At 39.2% G+C, this 10903-nt stretch overlaps 1 long non-coding RNA gene across 4 annotated transcripts in view; it reads left to right on the top strand.

Moving 5' to 3' along the window:
* Window positions 1-274: 274 nt before the first annotated feature.
* The window catches only part of LOC140847849 (uncharacterized), a 239589-nt gene continuing 228960 nt past the window's right edge, over window positions 275-10903 (top strand). For 3 of the 4 annotated variants that reach the window (XR_012128044.1, XR_012128043.1, XR_012128046.1), the window contains exon 1: window positions 275-1392. This is a non-coding gene — a long non-coding RNA (uncharacterized lncRNA). The remainder of the gene's footprint in view (window positions 1393-10903) is intronic. The other variant, XR_012128045.1, reaches the window with a different exon arrangement.

Below are 10903 nucleotides of genomic sequence, written 5' to 3'. Positions count from 1 at the left end.
TGTGTACATGGATATATATGTTAATATTTTAGAAGGGATTTTATTTTTGAAAGTCATTTTAGAATCAAAGTATTTTTATAGGTCTACCAACTTATTAAACCAATTTGTTGGTCAATAAATCAATTTTAATTATTTTTAATATTACCCTTTATTCCTTTTTTTTTTTCACCTTTTACTCTTAAAAGTGTCCCAAACTGGATGACTAAAATATGTGGTCACTCTGTGACCCAACAATTATTCATAAGAACAGATCCAGTCCAAATGTGTACACGTGAGCAACATGACATGTGCAAGAACGTTCACAGATTATTTTTAATAACCCCGAAAAGGAAACAAGCAGATACTCAAAATTGAACGGGTAAGTAGATTATGGTCTCACCCATGGCTGCACACTGGATCACCTAGACGGCTGTCACATGTTTCTAAGGATTCTTCTCTAAGTTTTTAGGAGACACTGCTAACTCGTTCCTTTGGACATCACGAGATCTGAGGTCCACGCTTCCTTTCTGCTTTGTCCTCCTAGTCAAGACGTAAGTAGTGCCAGACAGAAAGCAGAGTGTGAACTCAATTCGCTGAGCAATCACTGCTGTGATTTCCCTTCTTACCTTATCTGATCCTGCTATTGAGGATGCTGTTTTGCAATGAGATACCTGGCCAGGCCAGATTCCACTTCAGTTCTTTGAGGGCTGGGACGTGGCTTTTAGGATTTTGATGGCCCTATTCATTAGCTCAGGAAATAAAACGATTAGGAGAGGCTTGCAAGGAGGTACGTAAGAGTTTTTTCCTCAACAAATGATTTTTATTCTCTTTACCAGCTTTGAACATGACTCTTTCCCTCACACTTCTGAACAATGGTTAACCATCACAACAAAAACGTCAGTTATTTTACTGGCCAAAATGGGTTTACGAGAGAATAATGGAAGACAGCAATGAGCAAACAGCACACGGCAAAGAGAAAGGGAGAATTGGGCGGGCTCTTATAAGCAAAAAGTCCATTGGAGGAAACTGTAGTGCCTAGTGGCTTCTCACTGGCTGAGTTCTAATGGTCTCTCATTGGCCGGGCTGTTGCCATGGCAGGAGGAATGTCTTCCTACGGGGAGAAGGCGGTGGGTGATCTCTCACAAGGCCGCCGTCTTCTGGTTGGTCAGCCATGACTATGAGTGGCGCCGTGACTATGTGGGGGCGAGGGCGCCCCCTGCTGACCTCCCGGCTCCACTTTAAGTGGGGTTTCCTTTATTAATTTTCACATAACAAAACCAGCCCGCCTGAGCAGAGAGGGAGGATATTTCCAGACTGGCTCAGGGACAGTGAGGAGGCGTGCCAGGGAGCCGCTGTCTTCCTCCCGCGGAGCTGCGCGGGCAGTGGCGCTGCTGCTCTCCCGGACGTCCACCCGTGAGTACCCTTGTTAGTTTCCTAGAATTACATCACGTAAACTTAAGAACGTCTTAGTGGTGCCTCACCATCCCTTCGGATGTGGAGGTGGTTTGCCGGGGCGGTGGTCACCGTGGCCTGTCAGAACCTGGGAGCGCCCCAGCCGCCTCCAGCCGGTGGCTCCGGGTCAGCGCGCCGGGTGGGGACGGGCGGAGGTGACGGAGCGGACGCGCTGGAGGCAGGGCGGCCCTCTCGCGGTCACGTAAGCGTGTTCAGCACACTCCTGCCTAACACCCTGAATCGTTCTCATTTTATGACGCACAATTCTGAGGTTAAAGATACTTTAAGACTGTCTTTTGTGAGAAATAGTACTGTAGCAGTTGGTAAAAAAAAACACCTCACCGTTTGAACTACATCCCTTACAGTATTGCTGTTATATGGTCTTCAATACTGCAATTTGTGCTGAAGAATAAAATGAGTACGTTAATTATGGAAGTTGTGAGGCGTTGTGCTGAGTTTATGCCTGACTTGAAGCCTACTTTTGTCCACCTGAGGTCGGATCCCGAGTTTCTGTGTAGAATTATCAAGGGTTCAGTAGATGGCGCTGCGATACCGTCTTTTTGGTCATTTTAGACGTTGCTTTTGAGGACTTGGAGAAACGGGTGATACCAGGGACGTACCTTCTAGGATTCTAAGCCTCATTTTTTCCCAACCCTTTAAGATTCTGTGACTTGGTAAATAGAGATTGTAAAGCACCCATTTCTTGGGCGTTTGTCTGTGTACATCTCATCTGAGAATCTGAAGGTGTTCTAATACATGCTTTCCACGTCTTACACAATATAGACGGGTAGCCCTCATATATTCTTTACTTTTTTTTGAACACATAAGACAACACAGTCCACAGAGAAGTCGCGTTACTCTGCAAATAGCATTTTTACTCCCAGAAAACTGCCTTTCGATTTAAAAAAAAAATCACCGGGCCTGTCAGAAATAAACTCCATGTGATGAGTGAATGATATGACAAGTTGGCTGGCTGCAGCATCTTTCCTGCCAGACCTAAGCACATCCCTGGAGCTGGCTAACAGGCATTATCTTGTTCGATTTTTTTCTGATTTATTTTTAAATATTTCAGGGATAGAAAATAGGATAGATAATAATACAACAAACATATATACACTTACATTCAGTTTAAGAAAGAAAACATAATGGGTACACGTGAACATCCTGTCCATTATTCCCACTAGCATTCCCTGCCCTCCTCCCTAGTATTTAGAGGTCAATTTTTTTCATTTATGACTTCGTTATGATCCACTGACTGTCCTTTTGCAAGCTGCTTTTTCTCAGTCAACATTATGTTTTGGAAAACTGTCCAAATTGACATATATTTTATTCATTTTTACATTTGCAATTGAGTGAACTCTCCACACTTTGTTTAAACTGTTCTTCTGTGGATGCATATTTATATTGCTTGCAGTTTCCACTGTTACAGACAACATGCATTCTTATGTGTGAAGTATTCCTATAAACGTATATATTTTGCGCACCTTAAATATTTCATAACAACAAAACAAAAAATTTATCTATAATCATTGCAGCCAGGTTAGTTTCACATTCCCTCCTTAAATGGAGTTTGTATTATTTCTGATAGGAGTTAAATATTTTAAAAAACTAGGAGGCAATAGTAGACTGGGAGTTAAAAGCCATTTAGAGGGCAATTCAACCTTTCTGAATTTGTTTCCTAAATACCTAGGAGTGGAACGGTAGGGTTGTAGGGCATATTCCACTGTACTTCAAAATGCCTAATAGCTCCTTAAAGTAGTGGCAGCAATTCCAATTCCTACTGTGTTGGGGAACTCCAGTTGCTCTTCATCCTCCTAACACTGTCAGTTTCCTTGTTTTGCTTTTAGCATTTTCTTATTGAAAATTTCAGAAGTATACAAAAATAGAAAGAATGGAATAATTCATGTTACTGTCGTTCAGTTTTAACAATTAGCAATACGTGGTTTGTCTTGCATCATATGTACCCATCCACCTACATTCACACTCCTTATCTCCCAGAGTATTTGAAACAAATGTTATCATTCCAGGATATTACTCTAAAAGATAAGGCTTCTTTCTTTTAAACACAACTGCGATAGCATGATCACACCTAAAAATAATCAACAGTCATTCCTTAATTACATAAAATTAAGGTTCACGTTTTCACAGTTGTCTCATAACATTGTTATGGGTTGTTTGATTCATGATTCGAAGTAAGATGCATAAATTATGATTGTTAATGTCTCTTAACCTATGGATTCCTTCTCCCATATCTATTTCCCTCCCTTGGTATTTATTATTAAAAAATGGGTTTGTTAATCCTAGAGTTTCTCACAGTCTGCATTTTGCTGATTGTGTCCCAGATTGTTTGACGTGTTCCTCTGTCTCTGTGTTTTCTGAAAACTGGTGTCAGATCTTGATCAGATTTGTGTTAAAATTTTCTGGTGCCATAGTTCACAAATTGCTCCTGTACATCCTTTCAGGATCTTTTTCCAGTCAAGGAATTGGGTTTTCCTGCAAAGATTAAGGTCACTTTAAAAACAATGAGAGGCGACATTCCCAGTATGTATTCTACATGATTTTTCACTTCCCCCTTTACCTAAAATTGATGACAATCTTGGAAGGGAGTCATTAGATCGAAACATTTACTGCATCAAAATAATAATTTCTAAGTCAAAACCAACTCTTTATGTACTTTGGATTATGCAGGTCCCTGCTCCTTCTTCAATTGGTAATCTAATTTTATTTTTCATCCATCCAGTAACCAAAGGACTGGAGTCAAGAAAACTTAAAAATTCCCCTTTATTTTTCTATTTAATTACTGAAAAATAAACCAGATATCCTTCCATATTTCCAGGCTATTTGGCTGAATTAAGAGAAAGCAAACAAGTAGAGTGAAATTGCTCCCCACAAAATCAGAGAAAAGTAAATTTGATGTTTTCTCACACCATTCTTGTCTCTAAAACTAACTGTCTTAATGAGTAGTGTGTTACAGGGAAAAAAAAAATGAGGTCTGTAATATTTTTGAAATTTAATTTCTTATTTATCCCTTTTTCTCTTTAAATTCTGGGTGGAGGAATGAAACCTGAGAAACCAAATGAAATGAAAAGGAGGAAAGGGGAGTCTTCCAGTTTAATTTGATACAAAGATCATAAACCTAGAGTGAAATCTAGCATTTGCCTGCTTAGTCTAAGTATCTGTGGGATTTCAAATTATCACAGCAAACATAAATTGAGAGGGGGCAAAGCTCTCTATTATGTTTCTAAGCCTTGGTTTTGCATTTCAGGAATAATAAGACACATGTACAACAAATTGCCTTTATAAAGACAAGCACTGTTGAGTAGAGTGTTAATATAGCATCCTCCTTGTTTTTGCCATGTTATGGAAAGTTTTCCTATATGTAAATACATTTTTTAGGGGTGGGGAGCATTGTCATTGCTTGCCATAGTCTTTTAAAATAATCATTTTGATTGAATTATTTTTGTTTAAATTGAGTTCAGTGAAGTGTCCTTTGAAAACAAAATCTAAATACTGATCAGTAAATAATTAAATAGTTGCTTTATTAAAGTAAAGTGGTTTTTACTTTGAGAATGATGAGTGAGGACACAAAAGTTACTAACTTTTTAAATGATTAAATGTTAGGCTTCCTAAAGCTATAATAGCTAAATTATCAAAGAACTTCACTGATGGTTGTTATGAACCATCCTTGAACACAAAGGGTTCACTAGCAGGGAAGCAATCCCTATTACACACAACTGTTGAATGTGGGGAAGTAAGACAAAGGACATACTTACGGAATGGACCCATTTCCAGCAGGCAAAGGGGAAAGGTGAATTGGATGTGCCAAATGACACACATCGTGTTAGAACTTAGAGGGACCCTAGACTCATTTCTTGATGGGAATACCGGGGTGTAGAGGGGAAAATCGACCAGTTCAATATCCCATATCTCATTGGAGGCAGAGCATGGAGTGGAACCAAACAATCCTAATTCTGAGATCCTTTTCAATACATTTTGATGACTTACTAAGCATCAAGGACAACAGGTAAAACTTGTTAAAAATAGACAGTGGTGGTTCCAAATGAATGCTATGTATGTTTATGGCCATAGATCAGAACACAGATTTCAGATACAAGCCTGTATTAAAATAATGTTTTTTTTTCATGCCTTTTCAATTACATGCTTGAAGATTAACAGCAGCTTCACCAGAACCATCTTTTAGAATGGTGAAAATATTTAAATACACAAATACGTTACAATACAAATTCTTTCATTTTGGCTGTTAGCCACCAGAGGGTGACACACACTCTCTCTTTCTCCATGCTGGATGAACGTTATCTGATGCGATATTGGGATAACTTCATCTCCTTTCTGTGTTACCTCCTGTCCTCATCTGTATGGGCCGTGTCAGAGCATCCCCTCTGGTCTCTTGGTTTCTAGCCTTCCATGGTGCTGGCAGACAGGTATTTGTGACTGCATAGTTTTCCTCTTTAAAATCCTTCAAGGACATAGTCTCTTCTGGGATTCCATGACTTATTGTATATGCCTTCATTTTAGCCACTTATCACATGGAACTGCAGTTTCTTATTTATGTGCCTACCTTCCATGTGAGCATATGAATTCTCTAGGATGAGACCTTGTCTCAATTATTTTTTGGTGGTATTCTAGCTTGATGCACAGTGTGTTGTTGGCTGATTAAATGAGTAACCAGTCATAGTTGAGAAACTATCATTCCTGTTAATTTTGACACACATGTATGAGTTCACTTGTTCTCTTTGCTCTGCCTTGGAATCACACATTATGAGACTAAGGAGTAGTCTAATTTGTTGCATCAGCTGGGGCATCCCTTTATTTATTCACTTAAAGAGGGCTCTGGAGTTAATCATTGTTTTAAACATACATTTACGTATTTAAAAAATTGAGTGCCTTTACGGGGATTACTAGACAACTAAGAGCAACATCAGGGCTAGAGAGTGAGACGTGTGAGGGGTTTTGGTGCCTGGAGAACAAGAGGGTAAAACCAGGTGTCCCCAGAAACTTCCAGTGAAACACTTCAATCTCACAACCAAGGCAGTGCAGGGCTTGGCTGCATGGTAGCATCCTTTCATTGACTCATTTTTTGACACATTGCTCTATTTTGCTAACCCTTGAACAAAACAATTGCAATAAATGGTTGATTTAAAAAGTTCTAGTTCTTTTTCACCTGGAAACACATGCACATGATAAAAAGAAACTCAAGTAGTACAAAAGAATAAAATAAAACTTTTCTTAAACATGGCAAGCAAAAATCTCTGGTTTTATTTTGTCTACTTTATCTTTCTTAGTTTTCTTTTTCCTCATTTAAAAACTCCCTTGTCCCTGAAATTTGAAAGGATTGGTCTACAATTATCATAGTTTTAAAAATTTATTGATCAGAATTTTAAAGAGGTCATACCTAAAATGTGGTTAGATATTCATTCATGTATCTACATAACCTTCTCAACTCTGCATGTGCAAAGCTCATCAATCCACTTACCAAAATCAGCAGTAAGCTGCTGGTGTATGAGTGTACTAGAAAAAGTGTGGCAGGTGATTCAGATGTCTGATATTTGCACCAGTTAGTTGCAAAATGAAAGATGAGTTGAAACTCTCAGAATGGTTTGTCTGAGCTTCTCTTTTTCACCTGACTGGCAGATGACATTCAGGGGAAAAAGAGTCTGGGCTTTGAACAAAATGGTTATTCTGTTTTGTCTAGACCTGGACACTGCAAGATTGCCATGAGTTTAGAAGAAAAGGTGAAAGTTATTTGCCAAATCTAAGTAAGTCCTGGTTGTATAAGATTTTGAGACACAAATATTTTCATGGAATGTTGGTACTTCAAAGATATGAGGCAGCTTTTATATTTTACATTTATATATTTTGGATTTCAACGAATCTGATTACTTAATATTCACCCTATTTTGAAAATAGAAGTTTTTAAAGAGTATTGACATTTAAAGATTTCTTAATGTGATCCCTAATTGCATTATTTTTAAAAAGCTGTGGAAATGGAAGAAAGATTCCAAACTGGAGACATACTAGAGCTTTGGGAGAAAAATCCAGTGTTTCAAAAGCATGTGGAAAAATACACTGAAGGAAATATTTTAATGCACAAATGAAGAGAACCTAGTGCTTAAAGGGAGTTTATGACAATTTGAGGCTTCATGTCAGGTTGACCTGAACAGTGGTTATCCAAGATGGAAATGCTTAGTGTGCAGCTCTGCACAGAAAGGTGTTCAGTAAATGCTGTTGGTGATGAAAAGTTTAGTATGGATTAAAAGGGAGTTTTATGGATGAAGAAAAATAAAATTATAGGGCAACATGTCCAAATGTCTTACAATAACTTTAGAATATATTTTGATAGATCATTAATTGAATAAAATATTTTCTTAAAATGCACAGTAAGAATTTCCGGTGATGATCTGAGCAAATTAGTTAATTCTGGCCTAAAATATTTGAGATAGAAATAAAAATTTATCTTAGTTAACATTTTATTTTATGTATGGGATTATTTTATTTTTATATTTATTTTATTTTATCTGATTCACATCCTGGTAAAAGCATATGTTTTAGGTAATTATTCAGACTTAGTACTGAGTATTTACTATGATTTCTGAATGCTCATATGTTGAATATTCTTGAAGAAACAACTCCAAACTGGATGCTTACATTGGGATTCCTTTCTTATGGAGAGTATCTCTTTTGTTCCAATATTTACATGAAGATAACACCTTGCTGTGTTTCAATTTTAAGTGAGCAGAATTTGTTGTAGGAGAGACCAGAATGAGAAAAACAATTTGAAAAGCTTACCTCCCTTGTTTTAGAACTTTGCCCTGGATTTCCTTTTGTGGACCAAGTCCAGCTGGCCAACCTCTCTTGCCCTGTTTTGCCTCCTGCAATTTTGTGTGGGATGAAGAAACAGACAAGACAGTTGACAGAGAGCTGGATTGAAGTTGGCGCCAGGGTGAAGCAGGACAGTCCTCTCTTGCCAGGGAAGTTGCCTTTTACTCACCGCAGGACATGGAGCCTCATCCCACACAGGTTTGCTTGAGTTCTTACAGATGTCAGAAGAATTCTTTTCCTTTGGGTCTCCTGCTCATTTGTGTTATTTCCAAATCTCTCGACTTAGCATTAGACAAGCTCCCAGCAACAAGCTGGACAAAACAACACATGACAGAGTTCACTGTTCCACGTTGTGGTGCTGCAGTCACAGAGCTCACGTCTGCAAGGGAGGAAAGCCTGCCCACTGGTAGGTGTCAATTCCATTGCGATGTGCAGGATGTCACAGAAACGGTCCTATCCAACAGATGCGGCTCTCCTCTCATTACACAGAAAGAAGCAAGTCTCAGGAAACCAGCAGAGACACCAAGAGATAGAGGGGGAGGAGGAACATTAAATAGGAGGAACTCAAAAAATACTTGTTTCTGTTTTTTGCACAGTAGAACTTGTAGAAGTGCAAATAGGAGGAAAAGGGGTAAGAAGGCAGAGGACTCATGCTTCTAATGTCAAAAAGCAGTCCTAGCAGAGGTGAGGCTGGGAAGTGGGTCAGTAATTTTGCTTGCATTTGAATTACTTAATGAATTTAAAAATTATTTCTTTAGTGGCCTCTTTTTGTTGCCAGTTTTCTAGGAGCTAGGACTGCAGTAGGCAAAGACCAAGTCTCTGCCATCATGGAGTTCGTATTCATATATGCCTACATTTTATTTATATATATATATCTGAGTGACCAGTTAAACAAATGAATAGACTATATAAGTTCAGTTAGTGATAGGTGCTGTGAAATAAAATAAAGCAGGGTTAGGGAATGTGTGTGCTTTAGATATGCAGTCAGGGAAGGCTTCTAGGAAGAGGTGACATCTGAACAGAGAATGAGGAGTGAACAAGCCATGTGTGCTTTATCGATAAAAATGGGAGGTGCTTTTCTTTTTCCTCCAGCCAGAATGCAGGTTGTGCCCAGAGTGGGGACCACAGCCTTACTTCTCCAACCACAGAGGGACCATGGAAGTAGAGAGCATACTTCAGGCACATTGTGGGGACCAGTGTCAGAACTGTGGCTGGGCTGGGAGTGCTGGATCTGATGAGGAGTGAAGGGATAACAATGCTTTCAGTTCCCAGAGAGCTGTGGCCCAGGCTACACCTGGGCTGGAATATAAAGGGCATAGTTGGCTCTGAAAGTACAGGGTTTGAATCCCAGCACTGCTACTCATCAGCTGGGTGACCTGGGCAGGTCATATAACTTGTCTGTGCATCTGTTTCTTTATATGGAGAATGGAGTTAATAAAGGTCCCTCCATCCCTTGGTCACTGTTAGGATTAACTGAGCTAATATATTATGTAGGGTCCTTAGGACAGTGCCTGGCACATGATTAAGTCTATGTAAAAGTTGGCTGTAACTTATCACCCTCCTAAGGGACTTAGTACTCTCCCCGCTTTTTCCACACCTCTACTCAAAAAGTTGATTAAGTACCACCTGCAATAAGGTCATTATACTTCCCTGTTGAAACCAGTGTTTTCAGGAGGCCTACCTTGGGCCCCTGCAGCTTTCCTTATGGAGTCTAAACACAAAAGGGCTGATTGTTTTCATGTCCCAGACAATATGATATCCTAATGGTAGATGCCATGACTTCTGGCAGCCTTTCCTGACTTCTGGAGAGGATTTCTTCCATAGGGATAGACACAACTTTCTGGTCTCTTTCTACCTAGAGCTGAGGAAAAAAAATCACACATTTAATCTTTATTTCTTTTTTATTTTTATTTTTAATTTATTTTTATCTCATGTAGGGAACTATACTCAATAGCATGTAGGAAATGACAAAATAAATAGAAAACATGGTGATCATTCAAAAATGCCCATCTGGTTATATATCACTTCTCTGCTTAAGACATTTTAATATTACAAGTGGCCCTTTGCCTACTGGATAAAATGTAGACTCTGGCTTGAGGACTTTCATGCTATGTCCCTTCTTTCTTTTCCACCCTCATTGATCTACACTCCGTAGGCCTTCCTGGAAAATGTTTCAGTCTTGGCATTTAACCAAGCTCTTTCTGGCCTCTACTTCTGCTGTATGCTGTTCCTCAGCTTGGAGCAGTGCCCTCTGCCCGCTAGCCCCTGCTGTCCTTTACTTGACTGACTCTAGTTCATCCTAAAAGTCTCCATTTGCTCATCCCTTCTTTGGGAGGCCCTCCAGGGTCATCCAAGCCTGGTAAAGACTCCTCCTAGACTGCCTTAGATATTGTCCCTTTCTCCATCACTGCCAGTGTTAGATTGTCATTCAGAGAGATCTGGGTGCCTCATCACAGGTTCCTCTTCTCTTTGCTCTTTCAGCAACAATCAGAGTAGTAACTGATGAGTTTATTGTCTGAAGGCGTTTTCTTTGCTTTCTATTAGTTTGCAATTGGTTTGATGGCAGTACTGAAATTATACTGAACATATAAAGAATTGTGAGGAGATTTCTGGGAAGATTTTGCCCAATTTT

The sequence above is a fragment of the Manis javanica genome, chromosome 2, assembly GCF_040802235.1.
Source record: "Manis javanica isolate MJ-LG chromosome 2, MJ_LKY, whole genome shotgun sequence".
Lineage (NCBI taxonomy): Eukaryota > Metazoa > Chordata > Mammalia > Pholidota > Manidae > Manis > Manis javanica.
Note: the sequence above shows the minus strand (reverse complement) of the source record. Positions and strands in the feature narration are given on the sequence as shown.